The 20,651-nt window shown below is 39.8% G+C and overlaps 1 long non-coding RNA gene across 1 annotated transcript in view; it reads left to right on the top strand.

The window, feature by feature from the left end:
- Positions 1 to 14,811, top strand: part of LOC133258172 (uncharacterized) — a 78,048-nt gene extending 63,237 nt beyond the window's left edge. The window contains exons 3-4 of the long non-coding RNA XR_009739843.1: positions 11,146 to 11,242; positions 14,375 to 14,811. This is a non-coding gene — a long non-coding RNA (uncharacterized LOC133258172). The remainder of the gene's footprint in view (positions 1 to 11,145; positions 11,243 to 14,374) is intronic.
- The last annotated feature ends 5,840 nt before the right edge of the window (positions 14,812 to 20,651 follow it).

Below are 20,651 nucleotides of genomic sequence, written 5' to 3'. Positions count from 1 at the left end.
AAGTATGTATATCTGTATGTGCAATAAATATGCATACATATTCCACACATATTCTAGCATAAAAATAAATTATTAATGACTTAGAAAAGATCTTGCCCAATAACTACAGTTTCTAGACATATGAACAAGATAACTTTCTGCATATTAGAGGTAGTTAACAAATAGCAATGATATGTCCATTAACGAACTAATAACTAAGTTCTAACTTGTCCTAATTATTTCTAATAATCTCTGTGGAGACTAATATCTCAAAAAGTATGTATGTGTTGATGATAGAAAACAGGTTGAAAAGTACTGATTTATTACAACCCTTCATTAAGGTTAAAAGCATTCCAGGGAGATGAAGACATCTGCCTTGTATTTTCACATTGCAGAAGAAAAGTTAAGGACAGGAAGAACAAAAAAGAAGGAAAACAATGTTTAAAGCTGAATTTAAGCCAGCTTTGAAGAAAACAAAGTTAGCTTCATATCTTCAAAAGTTTTCAAGAAATAAACTTTTGCAGCCATTTATTACTAAGTTACCAAATATATTAATACTGTATATTAACAATAAAAATTATGTTACATGCCCCTAGTTTTCAATTTTTATATGCAGTTAATCAACTCAAGTATCTTTCGACTGCCTTTTCTTTCTTCAAAATGTTAACAAGAAGGCTACTACCAGAAAGAATTAAGATAGGTTAATTACGCAATGTATTGGAACAAAATTTTTTTAAACAGGCCATTTCTTTCCTTTTTCTATTAGAGGTGGAACTGGGTAAGGTTGGCAATTACAGGGTTTAGTGAATAGTCACTTGATATCTTGAAAAATCAAAGGAAAGGGCCACTGGAGAGAGGCTGAACTTAGCTGTTGTAGGATTTTTATCTCTCTAAATGAGTGCTACTGACAGGAACCATATGTGTTACATACTATAACTGAGGAAGAGAACATGGGTGGTTTTCCAAGGAGCTATGACCTGCCTGCGTATGCATGTCTATCTGGGAGCTCACGTACAAATCTGATGTATTTATGAACGTTCAGTAAACATTTACAGCCACATGTGAGTTTGAGGACTCTGCATTTCTCTCATTTAAACATTTATACGTGAACATTCAGGTTGATTCTGCCTTAGAATTTAAAATCAATCTTTGTATTTTGTGGTGTTTCTCACTACACAGAAACGTCCATGAAAGGTGTGAGTCTCCCTTTGAAATGACAGAGGAAAGATTCATTAGTTCCTAATTAAGCTTGTAATTAGCCCACTTGAAAATAAGAAACAGCTTAAGCAGAGCTGATGACCACTGAAAACAATTTCACTTAAGTAAATCAAATGTGTTTACTTGATATTGTAGTGTCAGGGTTCTTGAAAGGCAACTATTTTCCCAGGAAAGGTAGATGGAAGTGGCATTTTAATTTGTGTTTCTGTAGCGTTTTCCATGTATTATTTTACTTTTTCCATTTACTATATATATGTGACATATCTTTTTACTTTTAATTTAGCTCTATCATTATGTGTGAAGTGAGTTTCTTGTAGAAAGCACATGGTGCAGGGGCATGATTTTTTTTTTTTTAAAACTTTCTTCTGCTAATCTCTGTTTTTTGATTGGTGTGTGCAGACCATTTACATTTAATATAATTATTGATATAGTTAGGTTTAGGTCTATCATTTTATTTTTTATTATCAGTGTTTAATTCAACTGTTTCCCCTTTTCTGCTTTCTTTTGGATTATTTGAATCATTTTTTAGTATCCCATCTTTATTATGTTTTTAACTATATCTCTTTGTATAGATTTTTAGTAGTTACTCTAAGAGTTATAATATATGCACAACTTTTCATAATCTTAGACTCACTACTTTACCATTTCAAGTGGAATGTAAAAAACTTACCACCATATTGATCCTTTTATATTCCCCGCTTAGGTGTTATAGTTGTCATATGCCCACATTGACAAGCCTATCAGACAATGTTATAATTTTTCCTTTCAACCATCAAACATTTTTTAAAGAACTCAAGAGGAAAACAGTCTATTTTATGTACATACCCAGATACATTCCATTTCTGATATATTTCTTTGATTCCTGGTGTTTCAAGTTTCCCTCTAATATCATTTCCTTTCTTTCTGAAAAAGAAAGGAAACTTATTCCTTTGGCAATAAATTATCTTAGTATATGTTTGTCTAAGAATGTTTATTTCACCTTCATCCTAAAGGATATTTTCTCTAGATATAGAATTCTATGTTGATAGTTCTTTCCTTTCAGCACTTGAAAATTATTGGGCCACTTCCCACTCATCTCCATGGCTTTTGATGAAAAATCTGCAATAATGAGAATCCTTATTCTTTTATAGATAATATGCTGTCTTTCTGTCTGATTTCAAGAATTTTTCTTTGCTTTGAGTTTTCAGCAGTTTGATTATTATATATCTTGGGATGGGATTTCTTTGAATTTGTCCTTTTGAGAATTCACTGAGCTTCTTTTTCTTGTGTTTTTTTTTTTCACTGAGCTTCTTGAGTTTTTAGGTCTATGTCTCTCACCAAATTTGGTGAGTTTTCAGTCATTATTTTTGCAATTCTTTCTGTTGTTGTTTTTAGTATCTCCACCCCCATCCTCTTCGTCTGAGACTCAATTGACATAAATACTGGCCTTTTATTATTTTCTCACTGACACTTATGTCTCTGTTAATTTTTTAAATCTTAAATTCTCTTTGTTGTTGGGTTTGTATACTTTCTATTGATTAAATTTACACTCATAGACCCTTTCCTTTGTCTGTGACACCATTCTGCTACTGAGTTCATCCAGTGAGTTTTTAAAATTTCAGTTGCCATACTTTTAGTGCTAAAATTTTTGCTGGGTTCTTTTTAAAATTTTCTGTTTTTCTTCTATTTTTCTGTTATTCTTCTATTTTTCTATTTCCTTTAAGAGAGTTTGTCATTGCTTGTTGAAACATTTAAATAATAGCCTCTTTAAATTCAGTTAGATAACGTGAACGTGTTATATTGGCATTAATGTTTGTTGATTGTTTTTTCTCATGTGAATCGAGTTTTCCTGGTTCTTTCCATGATAATTTTAGATTGGATTCTGAAAAGTTTTTAATATTGTACTATGAGACTCTGAGTCTTATTTAAAACCTACTGAGCATATTGATATTTTTGTTTCAGGAAGCAAATTGACCAAATTATGTTCAGGCTATGAGTTCCAGGCTGATTTTTCTGGATTATGGTCCCCATTCACAGTTCAGGTTTTAAGGCCCAGTGTGTGCACCAGCCAGTGTTAAGTCTGAGACTTGAATATAAGTCTATATGTTCACTTTTTCAAAGTCTTTTATATGTTGATTAGGATGAGATCCACTTATATTCAACTTTTAGAGTCTTGGAGTCAATAAATTACTTTATTTGGTTGCAGTTATGAACTCCCTCCCTCTCCACAGTCTCCCTGGTGCTTTTTGGTTTCCTGGGATTCCCCGTTGGAGGCTCTGCCATGTCCTTTGTGCCTCCCTCCAGGGCCATAAAACAGAGAAAAACTAATGGTGAGATGACACAAGCTCAGCTGTACTTTGGATTTTGGTTTTCTTCTCCAATTTGCTACTATTTACTTCTCAGCATCCTCAAATAACTACTCCACACATTCTGTCCAGGCTTTATAGCTGCATTCAGAGGGAGGCTAGGGAGGAGTCTGTTTTCTCCATCTTACCCAGAACCTAAATCTTTGAGAATGACATTTTTAAATGATGCTTTTTATTATAATAAACTTGTCAATTAAATTTTCAGGTGTAGTATCCTCAATAATTGAGGATGTTCAATTTAAAAGGAAGTTTTCAGACATTTAAGTCTTAAATCTCCTAATGTTATTAATATAAAGAATAGCATGGTTAGGTAATGAACCAGGAAATAGCTGTGACAAAATCAATACAGTGTCATATAACAAGATAGGCATGACAGCATAGATTTATTCATATCTCTGCATATGTACACAATTCTAAAATTTTCTCATTTTGATTTTTGTGACTTGTCTACATGGTGTTTCTATAACGTATCATAATCTAGTATCATGCTTGCAAGTCGTGTCCGACTCCCTGTGACTTCATGTAACCCACCAGGCTCCCCTGTCCATAGGATTCTCCAGGCAAGAATACTGGAATAGACTTCCATGCCCTCTTCCAGGGGATCTTCCCCAATACAGTATCATAACATGGGATATTTTTAGCTCACAGATAATTTGTTTTGTTTGTGCATATGTGTGCATATGGGTGGGCTTCCCAGGTGGTAAAAAAAAAAAAAAAATCCACCTGCCAATGCAGGAGACATGGGTTCAATCCCTGGGTCAGGAAGATCTTGTGGAGGAGGAAATGGCAACCCACTCCAGTATTCTTGCCTGGAAAATCCCATGGACAAAGGAGCCTGGCGGGCTACAGCCCATAGGACTGCGAAGACTCAGACACAACTAAACGACTGAGCACGCATGCGCGCAAATGCACGTGCGCACACGCACATCTACACAGAGCTTTGTTCTCAAAAAGAATCTGTTTGCAACTGGATTTCCCTAAAACAGTGGTTCTCAAACTTGAATATGCTCCACCCTGAGTTTTTGATTTAGTACTTCTGCCATGAAGTCCCAGAATTTGCGTTTCTAATAGGATAATGCCACTGGTTTCAGGGCAACTCTTTGAGAACCGCTGCCATAAAGAAATAAACAGAAGACACCAAAATTTTTATGTGGCCCTTCAAAAGGCATAAATTGATGATTAAATCGCAACTTGCGACTTTCTGTCCACTTTGTGAGATTTACCAAGAATAAATTCATTTTGGCCTTGAGTTGACTTATCACAATGACTCAGTTTTCAGTTTTGATGAAAACATAAATATTTCAGTCATTTCAATTGCTGTTATAAATAAATACACACACAAATGCCTCTGTAGTTTATTTATAATATTAATATTACAAATTGAACTGAAAATAATTCATTCAATCAAATCAATTATTTTGTTTCTCCCAATGTCAAAAAGTTTTTAAAATTAATTACCTTAATTCCTACTCATCCAAACTTGAGTCCAACTCACTTTTAATCTAGAGCTAGAGTTGGCTAATGGGCCAAATCTGCCCCGTGGCCTGTTTTTCTATGGTCAGTACGCTAAGAATGGCTTTTACATTTTTTAAATGTCATTTTAAAACGAGGGAAAAGAAGAATATGCCATAAAAACTGTATATAGCCCCCAAAAATCTGAACTGTTTGATCCTTTACAGAGAAAGGATCTGATCTAGAGCATTGTCTGGGTTAATTCCAGGTAGTATGTCAAGAGATGGTACAGAGGAGTGGTTAGAAACATAGTTTTTGTTGTCAGATTGCCCTTGTTCAAATCCTACCTCTGCTAACTACTTGATGTAGCCTTGAACCAAATAACACAGTATTCTGAGCATCAGTATCCACATCTACAAAATGCAGATGAAGAAAGGACTTGAATCATAGGACTGTTGTTGCTTTAATGACAATACATATAAAGCCCTTAAGATAGCGCTGGCAGATAGTCAACACAAGATAGATAATAGCTACTATCATCTACTTGGTAGAAAACTGTGCAGACATTAAAAGTGAATGTTAAAAGCATTCATTAAAAACATATGTCTATGTTTCTATTTAATATTAAGTGAAAAAAGCAAAGCGTAAGATGGCCTGCAACAGTTTGAAGAAGTAAGGCATAAAAAGTATGCACTGGGAAAAAAAAACACGCACACACAGGAAGGAAATACTCCCAAGTTGCTAGGAGTGCTCCCCACTTTTACCCCACTTATTAGCAATGAGAATATGAATAGTTTTCCTCCTTCTACTTTTCTATCTTTCCCAATTTTCCTAAAATTCATTATGAATCTCAGCTTAATGGCTGTACCTCAGAAGTAGCTTATGCTTCTGCCAAGGTGGTTATCCTCAAGATAAGATAATAAGGCTACGGCAGTCACTATAATTCTGCCAGTATTTATTTTGGTCTTTGGAAGTCAGGCTGTTCACATTCTTTGTACATAGTTATATTTAATTAGGACTTAGAGTTAGCCATAAAATGTGCATTAATTATCTGTTATTTCATAAGTGATAGGCAAAATAACCACCCTTGATCAGAACAGTTTTGGGGGTAAGCAGTATTTGGTCTGTTCGTCTTCCAAGGCTCCCTGCCCCAAGCAAGAGATTTCTATTTGTTATCTCCTTTTATCCTGGAGAATTACTAATCCTGCACTACCATATTAAGTACCAATTAAGCAGAGATTTGTCATTCCTGCTCGAGAACATTGAGCTGGGCTGTGGCTGCATATTTCACAGACTTATGACAGAAATTATTTTAATTAGACTGCTGCTAGCAGCATTTAAAATAGTCTGTATGGCCAGAGAGAGGAAGAATGACTCCTCAGTCAGATAATTTACTTATTTTTCTTTTTCACTCACCATAAATCTTAGGATTGCAGTTATTAAGCCTTTGGAGGGGGAAGGGGATAGTCAGGGAAAGAAATCAGCTTAACTTTATCTTACTTTAAATACCAGAGAAGAAAAATCTCCCACAGCTTTACTGAAAAATACACTCTTAAAAGAAAAATGTGTTCAAGCAAAAACTGACACCAACAGGACATTTTTACATTAAACATATGAAACAGGAAAACATGTTTAAACAATAAAAAGGATCCACGCGCCTTTTCTATATAACTAAGATGGTTGTAGCCTTTCCTGTTCACCTTTGTTATGCCCCCAAAATGAAGTCATAATTTGGTAATTAGCAGGTTAATCTTATGCTGAAAAGCAAACTAAATAAGTAACAACTAAGCTGATCTCCACATTTACTACTTTAATTAACCCAAATGTAAGTTTTACAGTTCTAAAAGAATAATTTTATTTTATGAATCTCAAAGATAGGCAATTGGATGAGTACATTTTTTTGTCTTTTCCAAAAAATTCCAAATGAGGATTTCTCCTCTCACCTCACCCCCAAATTCTGATCTATACACAGTTAATTGGAATATTAGTCAAAATGTCTTATTTCTAAATATTCCACTTTACTTAATCAGATCAAACATATCTGTGTACATATCCTGAAAATATGCTATGATATCTAACCATCAAAATGTATATTTTCCTTTGTGTTCTTCACTCACACATATGGTTCAGTCTCCCCTCTATTAAGCAGCTACAACCCCATTATTTTATCTTTAACTGAAGTTTTAATGTTTTATGGCTTACTTGACAAGATTCCACTTGAAAGCCAACAAACTTTCATATAGGATGAATCCAAAGATTGTAAGTCTCACAAGGTCTTGAAGAAAAATTTAAATTCTGTATTCTTACCATTTATCACTGAAAAAAAAAATAAGCATCACATGATCCAATTTTAATGAAAAGACTGGAAGAAGAGAATAGTGTAGTGATTCTCAAAGTGTGACTCCTAAACAGCAGCAGCAGCATCACCTGGAAAACTGTTAGAAATGCATATTGTTAACCTTCACCCCTCACCTGGTGAACCAGGAACCCTGGAGGGATTAGGCCCAGCAAACCATCACTTTGTAAGCCCTCCAGATGATTCTGATGCTAAAACCGGAGCCCCTTTGCTACGGCCCACCTTGACTACACACTGGGATTACATGGGAGCTTTAAAAATTCCTGATGCCTGTGCCACTAGAGCTTCTGATTTAGTTGATCAGGATGTGGCTTTGGAATCTGTATTTTCTAAAAGTTCCTTGGGTGATTCAAATATGCAGTGAGGGTTGAAAATCACTGTAACAGACCAGACAAACATGTCTCCTGTTCCATCGATCTCTTGGCAGCACTCACCTACAGAGGCACATACCTCTCCACAAGCTGTCCTTCTGAATTATCCTTCCTGTCAAAGTTTTGTTCCCTACCTATGAACAAGATTGTTTTTTTTTTCCCTCTCAGCATTTCGACTTTGTGTTAGCCATTTCACTTAAAAAAAATTTTATTGTTTCCATTATAATTATACACTTAGTGGCTTTAAGATTCTCAGTGCTTTTGTGGTTATCAACTGTGAGGGATTAATAATGTTCAGTTAATGATTACCAAATATCTCAAAACAAGGTACAGACGTGCCAGACAGAACTTTTCCTGCCAACTATCAGTGGCAGGCATATTGACCCACTTCTGCTTTGGAGGATCATTTTGCTCTCATCTCTAAAATTTTCCATTTGACAAGCTGCTTTACATGATTTATTTCTACATTTTCATTGTGAATTATATTTATGCAGGACTACCATACATGCGAAGAGTTGACTCATTGGAAAAGACTCTGATGCTGGGAGGGACTGGGGGAAGGAGGAGAAGGGGACGACAGAGGATGAGATGGCTGGATGGCATCACTGACTCTATGGACATGAGTCTGAGTGATCTCTGGGAGTTGGTGATGGACAGGGAGGCCTGGCGTGCTGCAATTCATGGGGTCGCAAAGAGTTGGACATGACTGAGCGACTGAACTGAACTGAACTGAACCATACATTTAGGGCTTCCCTTGTGGCCTAGCTGGTAAAGAATCCACCTGCAATGCAGAAGATCTGGGTTCGATCCCTGGGTTGGGAAGATCCCCTGGAGAAGGGAAGGGGTATCCGCTCCAGTATTCTGGTCTGGAGAATTCCATAGACTAAAGGGGTCGCAAAAATTGGATGTGACTGAGCAACTTTCACTTTCACCATACATTTAAGACTTCCCAGGTGGTGCTAGTGGTAAAGAACCTGCCTGCAATGCAGGAGACATGGGATATGGGTTCAATCCCTGGATTGGGAAGATCTCCTCGAGAAAAGCATGGCAACCCACTCCAGTATTCTTGCCTGGAGATTCCCATGGACAGAGGAGCCTAGTGGGTTATGGGGTTGCAAGGAATTGGACAGGACTGAAGTGACTTAGCATGCATGCATACACCTTACATTTAGGCAGATCTACCCATACAGACCAGTTCTCACCATAAAGCTCCTTGCCTCAACTCATTTTGTACTTATACCAACATCACACTTATTTATTGATGTATTTAACAGATATTCACTGAGAAGGTACCATGCACTGAATTAAATATTTAAGTATGGTAGTATATTTCTCATGCCACTAACTTGTTTAACAGGTATTAGAAAACAGTTACCCACAATAAGCCAGTCTGGTGGAAATTTCATCAAGGAAGTGTTGCCCATAAGACTCTTACTACTAGGACTTCCCTGGCACTTCACTGGTTAAGACTCTGAGCTCCCAGAGCAGGGGGGCCCAGGTTTGATCCCTGGTCAGAAAACTAGATCCTGCATGCCACAGCAAAGATCCTGAGTGCTGCAACTGAGACCCAGTGCAGCCAAATAAATTTAAAAAGAAAAGAAAAAGACTTATACTTTTAGTGAAGTTAGTATGTGGTGTTGGCCCCCGAAAGAGTAACAATGTATGGGGTTACAGCCTGAAGGTACCTACTTTTCATTGCCACAAAACTGGGCATATTGTTTCTGGCAAATAGCCCCAACTCAGTTTATCAGATATTTATTGAAAATCTACCAAATATTTATTAAGCTTCTTCTGTGTAGAAGGCATGATACCGTTCCAAGTTGCCACAGGAAAGAACTGTTACTGATGTTTTACTACAGACAAGTTTTGGTCTGTAATGAATTGGTCAGACCACCGAGGTCTGAGCGAAAGCATTCCAATTTCCTGGGAAACCATACCTGCCTTGACCATGCCTGGATGATTTGGTGGGGGGTAGGGGTGCTGAGTTCTCTGTGAATAAATGCATTGTTTATTATATCCAGGTTTCAACCTGTGTAGAATAAAGAAATGGAGGCTTTTTTTTTTTTTTTTTTTTTATGAAAGGAGTTATTCACTTACTAATGGTCCAATGAAATTTGGGGAATGTCTACTTTCTGATTCCTTTCTGGTGGAAAGTCAAGAAAATGTATGTGGGAAGATTACAGTTTGAATTAATATTCAGACGCACTTCAGGGCCCTCTTCCCATCCGTTCCCCCGCCCCGCAACCTATGACCCTGTTCTGAGAGCCCACTAGTGGTTCAGCGAAATGGGAAATGGTGCGCCTCTGCCGGCCATCTTCGGAGGTCAGGATCCATTCAGTGGTTTTGACCCATTTGTCAGCTTTTGAAGGTTGCAACAGCTTTTGTTTGGTGTCCAGAGTTTCCAGCCCCCTCCCCACCCCTCACCCCCAAAACTCTGAGTAAGTAATACAACTTAACGGTGGGGCATGTGGCCAATGCTGAGCTGGGGAGGGAAGAGTGGAACTGTGGGGATGTGGCCAGGAGGAAATAAGAGCAAATTCCTCCGAAATGATCTGACAGGAAATGACAGCGCATCGGCCTCCCCTCGCAGAGGGAGCGAGCCTCCGAGAGGGGAGAAGTCCTTCCTAATCACAGAGCAGTGCCAGAGCGCAGTAGGTGAGGATGATGAAATAATAAAGCATTTCCCGTGTGTGTTTTTCATTAGGCCTGTTTTGTTTTTCTTCCAAGTGCTGGGGAAACAGAACAGAAGCCCCGCTTCCAGCGGCACCACAGCGGCCGCCTCCCGTGGGAATAGCAGCTGAGCACAGAGGAGGGGAGCCCTGGGTGGAACTGGTTCTAACACCTTCCTAATGGAAATAGTGATTTGCAAAGCCCTCTTTATACCCTTTGATACATAATTAGTAGCCCAAAGAGCAAAAGATTAAATAAAAATGCTCCCCCAGCTTTTCGGAAATTTGGCAAAACATTAGCTGCTCCCTTCTGAGAGCCAAATAGGGTAGAGGTCTTTGTAGGGACCCGGTTTGGCTGGTCCAGACTGGCCCTTGAATCACTCAACACTTATTACATAGAAATTAACTGGCTCGATGTCAATTAGAGAGAATTTGTTAGCAGACATACCCAACGGGACCTCTTTCTTACCCAATTTGGTAGTTTCTGTAAGAAAATATTGAAATACCTTTCATCCAAGCTAACTGAGTGTTAGACAACACAAGTTGTGTCAGCTTCCTTTATGGTATGTGTGTGTGTGTGTGTGTGTGTGTGTTCAGGGCCAGGGCTAAGCATCAGTTTTTACCCATCTCACAGAGAAGATAATTAAGAGGATGCTCAAAAGGAGGCTGGCTGGAAGAAATAACCAATCCAAAATGCCTGTTGTTAAATGGGTCATAAAGGCCCTGGGAAATCAATATTTGACTTTCTGTTTCAGGAATGGTGGCTGCTACATGCAGTTTTAGATCAATCTACTATAGTCATGCTGCCCTGAGACCCAAATAATTCCTCTGTGAACTCTGGACACTCCGAAGGTAAAAATCTCACTTGTTTATCTTTTTAGAAAATAGTTATACTTGCGCCCCTTCTTCCACCCCAGCCCTGGACAACTCATGTAAAATCAACTGTGAGATAAATAAAATGAGGAGTCATTTTATTAAAGATCTAGGAAAAGTGCTCAGGTGATCTGAAAATGTAATTAAACCTCTAAATAAGCGGATTACTGGCTGAAAAGTGAGATTGATAGATGAACCCCTTCAGCTAAAAAGGATTGCTTAATGGACTGAACAACAGTCTTGGACTCTCTCCACCTTGGAATCGCAGGTCCAGAATCGGGCAGGCTCCACGCCACCACTTCCCCTCCTAAGACAAATGAAGCTCCACGAGGCTGCTGTGAGGAGGGCCTGGAGGGGAGACCCCAGGATGCATGTGGACGCACAGATGTGCCACCTGCCTTGTAAAAATAGCCAAAGACACCCAGAGCACTGTTTCTGGGGGCTCCTCCTGGCTTATCATCCAAAAGACCTGAAGACCTTGGTAGTTCCAAAAGGTTAAATTCACTTCTGACTTTTCGAAAAGAAGATATTAATGGCAAAATGAAGAGCTGAAAATGAAGTTAAAAGCTTTGGTAGGACAAAATAAGCTAAAACAATGAAGAATTACCTCCTGTAATTGTACTTCTACCATCAAGAGGGAGAGAGAGAATTCTTTCTTCCTCACTGGCAAACAGGACAAGCTTTCTGACTCCTTTTATTCTGAAGGTGGTCTTGGTGTGAATTTTGGTAACATAAAATTTGTCCCCAATTCTATGAAGTTGATATATTCCAAGTTTAAATATTTGGAATATTTTGGATTTATCCTCTTGGTTTTCTGCTTTGTTTAATTTATACGCTGAAATTAAAGGAGCCGTTCTTTGTAGAACTTAATAACATTTCCAGAAACCGGCAGAGTCAAAACATAATGTCTTTTGTTTGATAGTGATAGGAGTTCCGTAACCTACATGAGCCATTCAATTTATCCTAAGATAGCAGCAGTCCTGACTCTGGAGCAGATGGACAAACATGAAGCTCTGTTAGTTTGCTGCTATTGGTCATCTAGCTGTCTTTGCTCTCAGGACTAAAGATCAGTCTTTAAGCTAACATCTCACTGGTAAACTAACTCTCAGTATGATTGAGTCCACAACATTTACTGTCAGCCCAGAGAAGGTAGCCTAGTGGATACCCCTTGATGAAACCCAAGTTTCTAACTTAGTTTTGCAGAAAAAATCATCACTGTCTCTCAAACTATGAAAGGTAGAATTCTGTCATCTTCTCACTTTTGGAAGAGGGCAAGGGCAGAGTCCTTATTCCTGTCTAAATCCATGAGGGATATATCCTGGAGGTCCGTGACCACTCGTGGAGTTTAGCTAGTGAATAAATAGCACTTTACTTCTTGGTGATGATACATGTGAAAAAAATAAACCTAAAACATACAGGTCATTTTACAATCACAGATTCAACCTAGGATAAAGGATTACTTTGATTTTAAAGTCTATTTATGCTCCTGGAGCTCATCATCAAGTAAATTAGTATTTCCCATAGCACCCCAGTCTCTTTGGATTAAAGTAACTCACCAATTCATTTGATTCCCCAGATACTCATTTGTTTTCATTTGGGTTCCATGTTCTTTTTCTTATCTCCTTATGAACTCTGGGAGAATGACTTAACATATGATCAGTTTCCAGACTGCGTACTCCCTGGTGGTTCAGATGGTAAAGAACCTGCCTGCTGTATAGGAGATCCGGGTTCAATCCCTGAGTCAGGAAGATCCCCTGGAGAAGGGAATGGCAACCCACTCCAGAATTCCAGCCTGAAGAATTCCATGAATAGAGGAACCTGGTGGGCTACAGTTCATGGAATCACAAAGAGTCAGACATGACTGAGCGACTAACACTTTCACTTTCACAGGAGTCTGTGGTCTTAAGTAAGTACCCCAGACCATCTATGGAATGTACCTTTCTCACTGATACTTGTCCCAGTGTAAACCCATCAGGACTGGGGGGTAAAGTTACTTAAAAAAAAAAAACAAACCTGAAGAGATCAAGAACTGGACAAACGAGCTTCCTTGTTTTCCTATAAATTTGTTTCATTTCCAGTCAAAATGAAGCCTTTCGAGTGAACAGCCTGTCTAGTTGCTGCAGAGATCTTTTACAGTATTACTGAGTTAAATGCATATAATCATAGAAAATTGGCCTGATTCAACTGAAATCTGGAAAAAGAATAATCCCTTATACTTTCATTTTCTTAAACTGTTCTTTTTTTCTGACCGTGCCTCACAGCTTGCAGGATCTTAGTTTCCTGACAGAGACTGAACCCAGGCCCTTGGCAGTGCAAACCCAGAGTCCAAACCACTAGCCTGCCAGGAAATTCCCCTTCTTAACATCAACTTTCTAAAATGTAGCAGATAATGAACTCAATAATGTGAGCACGTGAACAACGTGACAGTTTGGTGCGTAACAATTATATGTGTTCTCCTAAAGGGGTGCTTACGCATCAAGTGGCGTGTGTGAAAGGGTGCAGTTTGACTCAGAGTTTGGCTGAAATCTCCGATTGTCCCTACAACATAAGGTTTATGTGTCAACTTGCTTGGCTTTTCAAGAGCCTGAGAGGTAGAAGAGTATAGTGGTCCAGCCCACAGCCCCTGGAGCTGGATGGCTTAGGCCCAAGTCCCAGGTCTTCTGCTTATTGGTTGGTGTATCCTTGGAAAGCTCTGTAACCTTTCTATGCTTCAGTTTCCTCCTCTATTAAAGAGGACTAATAATAGTGTTAGCACATAAAGTTGTTATAAGATTAAAAGAGTTAGTGTAGATCATGAGTTTAGCTTATTTGGCACATAGGAAGTGTGTTTATATAAGCATTAGCTGCTATTGTCACAATCTTAATCTGCTGGGCCCCAAAACTAAGTAGCCTGCTGTAGGTGGAGCTCAGGAGAGGGTCTCTCCAGCAACCACGGTTATGGTAGCGCCAGGTGAGACTGCTGACTTCTCCTCTTGACCTGAATACTCTCCTCGCAGTCCCCTCCTCACCGTGGCAGCTCAGTTCAGCTTCCAAACAGTCCTCAGTTCTTTCCTACCTGGCCAGGGTCCTCTCACCTTCTCCCCACTCTCTGCTCTTTTGTTTTTCTGCCAGCACCTTCATGTTCACACATTTGGAGAGCCTGTCAGCCTCTTGGGCCTCCAGTCTGCATCTCTACTGATCATCCCATTCTATCCATTACTCCTGGGATGAGAGAAGCCTCCTTGCGAAGTCAGAGGAGGAGAAAGACTGTGGATAATCATACTTTTAATTTTTTATCTCCATCAGAGTAAATAACTTTCTAAAATACATGAATATGATCCTATGAATCTTTCTAATCTGAAAGCAATGCTGAGAGTCTAGTCATTGGCATATATTGCTGTGGCAAATTTATTTTTTTCAAATATACTATTTGCTGTCAAGCCCACTGGCAGCATGATAGAATGATTACTTTATTGTTATTTGTTGTTTTTAAATTACTATAGCAATCTACATTAAGAAACCTACTGAAGCCTATATTTCTCTTTTTATTGAACCATCAGAAGGGATTGAAATTAATTTCAAATCATTTCTTAAAAAGAACATTCAATGCTTCCTTGTTATTCACTACTTGGTTGACAAAGACAAATTCTGTTTTGAAATACTGTGTGACATTACTTGGTACTGTTTTCCTATCAAGAAAAAGTGCACCTATTTTTCTGTTTAATGAACTAAGATAACTGAAGGCTATAGCACTCGATACATCTTGTGGCTTTTATGATATTGTCCAATTTTCACATGATTCATAATTTACAACTCAAATAGAGAAGGCAGGGGTGGGCATGCATGGAAATTGCAAATCTGTTGGGTAGTACTTTTGAGTGTAGAGACTTGATAATAATTAAAATGAGAGGTTCCAAGCTTTTCCCCAAGTGTGCATCAAACTGGCAGCAAAGACAAGTCTGCTCCACCTCCATCACTACTGAAGAGAAAAAGCCCACAAACCCCGCCACGGCCGGCAAAGTCGGCGTTTGCTGCCCTCTCCCCACTGCTTCCTTTGAATTCCCACCCTTCTCTACATGACAGCCCAGAGTCCGGCTCCCACCTCTTCCTTGGCCCTTTCTTTTCTCATAATGGCTGTGATGTCTAACCACCCACCAAAAGTTTGTGCCCCCCCTTTCACAGTGCCCTGGGGAATGGGTGCCCGGTGTCTACATTCCCCAGCTTCACTTGCATCTGGGCAGACTCTTAGACTAGCTCTTACCAACGATCTGTTTATAGTAGGTATGTCTATTCTTGGCTACAGTTTTTTTTTTTTAATTCATTAACAAATATTTATTCAATGTACAATTTATCACTGGTTACAAATCCAAGCCAGTCTTTTTATTATTATCTTATTATCCTGTGGCTCTAGCATCCAGAGTCCTCTGCAGTCATCTTATTTATAGTGATGCATTTTAATTTTTTAGTTTTTCAGTATTTTAATTTTATTGGAGTATAGTGGATTTACAATGCTGTGTTAGTTGTCAGAGAAAGACAGATGTCCTATGATATATCACTCATATGTGGATTCTAATTTCAAAAAAAGATACAGATGAACTTATTTACAAAATAAAAGTAGACTTATAGATATTGAAAACAAACTTATGTTTACCAAAGGGGAATGTTGGCAGAGAGGGATAAATCAGGAGCTTGGGATGAACACCTGCATACTATTGTATATAAGATAGATAACCAACAAGGACCTACTATATAGCACAGAGAACTCTACCCAATATTCTGTGATAACCCATATGAGAAAAGAATCCAAAAAAGAATAATATATGTGTAATTGGCCAGAGTGTTTAAGAGTCTTTCTCACTGAATGCAGAGGACTTACTTCAGCCTTTAGGATGCTAGAGCCACAGATGGAAGAAGTCTGAGTCTCTGAAGTTCCACTGGAGTAAGGATATCTGCTACCCAAGATGCCTATCCTATATATTATAAGATTAAGAAATAAACAACTATTATCTTGAATCACTGAAATTTTATAATTTGTCTGAATGGAACGCATAACCCTAGCCTGGACAATAAACTCTGGTCCCTAGCTCACTCTCAGTTGGCTGAACTAATGCCGAGAGGTAAATCAGGAGATTATGATCAACCTTCCTCCTGCAAGGATTTGCATTTTACTTGAGGGAACTGCCCACACTTCTTCCCCAAAAAGGACACTGTGCGCCTGGCTGTACACACTGAATGATCAGAAGAGTTGATCCTACCCACTAGCATGATAAGGAGGAAGCAGTGCTGGCTGGAGTTACAGTTTCTGGGTCTGAGTTCTAATAATTTAGGTCTTAGCTGGTCCTGTGCATGTCACGTAACTTTCTGATCAGGGAGATGGAACAGGGGTGTATATTGTCATGTTTAAGAATTTGGAATCTCACAGTCCCCAGTTGGTGATTTACAAGATCTTGACAAATTCCTTGCCCTTCGCACGCCTTGGTTTTCTCGTCTGCAAAACACGGAGTAGAACACCTTCTTCATAGGTTTGTTGACTCATCCATTCATTCACTCATCCATTTAAAACGTATTTACTAAGAACCTGCTCTGTGCCAAACACGACTCAGTGTGTTTACAGGAGAGACAACTCTGAGCAAGACAAGGTTTGTATTGAGTGGACATGGAGGGTAGTAAACAAAGAATAGACCTCTGTTCAGCTGTTGTGGAGAGGAGGAAACAAGCTAATGTCTATGAACTGCTTCTGCAGTGCCTGATACATAATAAACATTAAGAAATGGGAAGTATTATTAATTCTTTGAGACCCCATGGACTGTAGCCCTCCAGGCTCCTCTGTCCATGGGATTTTCCACACAAGAGTACTGTGGTGGGTTGCCATTCCCTTCTCCAGGGGATCTTCCTGACCCAGGGATCAAACCTGGGTCTCCTGAATTGCAGGTAGGTCCTATACTGTCTGAGCTACCAAAGAACCCAATATAAATATAATAATATAAATAATTTCTATTTCATGTAAATATGAAAATGCATAAAATAATAATTGCAATAGCATCCAATAGGGCTAGTGTGAGGATTATATGAAACATGTATTTATGAGCTATTTATTATTATCTAATTACCTGATGGGAGAAGGCAATGGCACCCCACTCCAGTACTCTTGCCTGGAAAATCCCATGGATGGAGGAGCCTGATGGACTGCAGTCCATGAGGTCTCAAAGAGTCGGACACGACTGTGCGACTTCACTTTCACTTTTCACTTTCATGCATTGGAGAAGGAAATGGCAACCCACTCCAGTGTTCTTGCCTGGAGAATCCCAGGGATGGGGGAGCCTGGTGGGCTGCCGTCTATGGGGTCGCACAGAGTTGGACATGACTGAAGTGACTTAGCTATTACCTGATGATTAATTGAAGCAAATGCAAAGAAGAATACGTTAAATTCCTCCTCCCCATTTCAGTGAGGTTGGGACATTTTCTGTTGGCAGAAGCTATTACCTCATGAGAACAGAGAAACCAATCACTATTCACCCCAGTCATCCCATGCCAATTTGAGTAATCTCGCTGCAAAGCTTTGGAAGGGATATATCTACCCTCAAGCAGAAACCTTTAGCTTCGGTTAAGTTGAATGAGAGAAACCAGGGGCCCCCAAATATAACCTCCACAGTCTGTCATTGGGTAAAGGAGGCCAGTCCCTGGACCCTAAGCAGAGGCTCTCACCTGGCTTGTATGAGTGTCCATCTGTTGGAGAGTTTTCCCCAAAACCTTGGGGTGAAAAAAGTCTTATGCACTGGCCCTGTGTAAAAATTCATCTGAAATGTGTATAGGAAGAGAACATGCAGGTAAAAATGTGGGCAAGGCACACAATCTTTTAAAAAATTCTTACTGTGCTATTTTCCTACAAGCAGGTCAGCAGAGCACACTTCAGCTAATGGTTTGAGTTGCATAAGTAAGGTGACCATAAAATTTATCATCTAATCTGGGTCACTTTTGAGAGTGAAAAGGGACAGTATTAATAATTACAAGCAGAACAACAGTAGTAAATCAGAACTGTTCTAGGGGGCAAAACTACACATGTTCACCCTGGACACAGATTGTTAGGAATATTGTTTTTATTTATTTTTAATGCTCATGATTCTTTTGGAGGACAGGGCTGTTTATAAACATGTCTGAGAAGTAACAACAGGCTAGTATTTTTCTGTAACAGTGACAGCAGTATACCAAATATTTTAGGTCTTCTCTGCATTATGTGAAAGCACTTGTTTCAGGCTTTAAAGGGGCTACAAAGTTGTCCAAGACATGACCCCTGGCCTCAAGGAACTTATAATTTAGCAGAAGAGAGAAGCCAGACAACTCAGACAAAGGCTCGTAGACCAAAAACCTTACTGGGATTAGGGAATGATGAGCAACTGAGTGTTGCGGATGCAAGCGTTTGTGGCTAAGCGTGAAGGTGGAGATATGGGTTGGGCCAGATGGTGTAGGGGCTTCCCAAGTGTCCCTAGCGGTAAAGAACCCGCCTGCCAATGCAGGAGACACAAGAGAGGCAGGTTTGGTCCTTGGGTTGGAAAGATCCTCTGGAGGAGGGCATGGCAACCCACTCCAGTACTTTTGCCTGGAGAATCTCATGGATAGAAGACTCTGGCAGGCTACAGTCCATAAGGTTGCAAAGAGTCAGACGTGACTGAAGTGACCTCGCATGTAGATGGTGGAGAGCTGTGAATGCCACAGCTTTGCACGTGGAAGATTTGGATCACTTCCTGACTTGCAACCTCAGATGAGGGGTGAGGAAAGTTCTGCTATATGGCCAGGGAAGGTTTCATGCCCAAGCAGACTACGTGGCCATGTTTTTAGGATACTCATCCTCATTCATGGGGTCATTATAATCCACGGGGTCACAAAGAGATGGACATGACTGAGCAACTTTCACTTTCATCCTTGTAGCACTGAAGACTAATTTCCAATCTAGACATGACATTAAAACAGATGTCAACAGATCCTGTTGGCTTTTACATAACGAGTGGGAAAAACATAGGGAGTGGGAAAAAATACAAGAAAGCCTTTTGATGCTTTGGATCCTTCAAAGACCAAGTGGAGAAGGAGGGTAGGTTCTAACCTGAGAGGAGAGTGAATGGTCATGGCTTACAATTTCTCTCCACCAGCACAGGAATTAGCACATAATATTGGCAGAGGAGGACCATGAGCAGAATATTCACAATAGGGTCCCCTTGGAAACTGAATCGGAAGAAGGATGGATCTTTTCATTTGAAAGAAACCGGAGGACACCCTGTTGCTTTGGGCTATTCCAGAAGGGCAGCTACAGTGCCCTCTCTCTTCCGGGACCAGCTCTGCTCAGTTGCTTCGGTTGTGTTCGACTCTTTGTGACCCCATGAGCTGTAGGACCCCACCCGGCTCCTCTGTCCACGGGATTTTCCAGGCAAGAATCCTGGAGTGGGTTTCCATTCCCTACTCCAGGGGATCTTCCTGACTTAGGGATTGAACCTGCATCTCTTGCATTGCAGGCAGATTCTTTACTGATGAGCCACTGGGGACCGACTGTGAGTGGTCCTATCTCTTATTGGGAGGAGCCAGGTGTCTTAGTTTAATTGTCCTGGAAACAGACTTGGAAATGGTGATTTTCATGCAGGAAATTGAGTGTATACTTAGATAGATGCCTGTGAAGGAGAAAGAGTGCAGGCTTGGGTGGAGGGAGGGGTTAACCAGCAATTTAGTCATGACAAAGACTTCGGTGGTTCACATGGGGTGCTCTGGACTAGGATGGACCTTCAAAGTTGTCCCAAGTTAAGGACTCCTACATCCATAGACAAATCAGGAATATAGGATACCCCAGAAAGGAAGCCTGACCTTGGATAAGGCGGCTGTCTTCACCAGAGGGACTCAGCCAAAAGCTGACAGCTGCCAAACTCCCAGAGTCTGGAGGAATGAGTCCTGAAGTACGGCTATTCTGAAGGGGGCATTTGGGCCAACTACCATGGCATACACCACACCAGTGGTTCTTGAACTAAGACATGGTACATCAGAGTCCTCTGGAGGGCATGTTAAAATGCAGATTCCTGGGCTCCATCTTTAGTTTCTGATCCATTAAGTCTTGAGTGGGGCCCAATAATTTGTATTTCTCGTGAGTTCCCAGGTGATGCTGGCCTGGAACCCCCCACCTTGAGAACCACTGCACTACTTCAGACATTCAGGGAACCTGCTCAGGCATGGATAGCTCATCAGCACTTTCAAAACATGTAGCAAACAGACTTTTAAGTGGGCACATTTCAATGCTGAATCAGGCAGCTTTGATTATCTGTAAGATCTCAGTTTTCTACTCCTTTAAATGACAGTTTGGTGACCAAAAAAAGAAAGTTCTGCTGCAACTAGGTGTGTATTTGGAGGACTCTAGGTCTCCATGGGGAGAAGG

This window comes from Bos javanicus, chromosome 2, assembly GCF_032452875.1.
Source record: "Bos javanicus breed banteng chromosome 2, ARS-OSU_banteng_1.0, whole genome shotgun sequence".
Lineage (NCBI taxonomy): Eukaryota > Metazoa > Chordata > Mammalia > Artiodactyla > Bovidae > Bos > Bos javanicus.
Note: the sequence above shows the minus strand (reverse complement) of the source record. Positions and strands in the feature narration are given on the sequence as shown.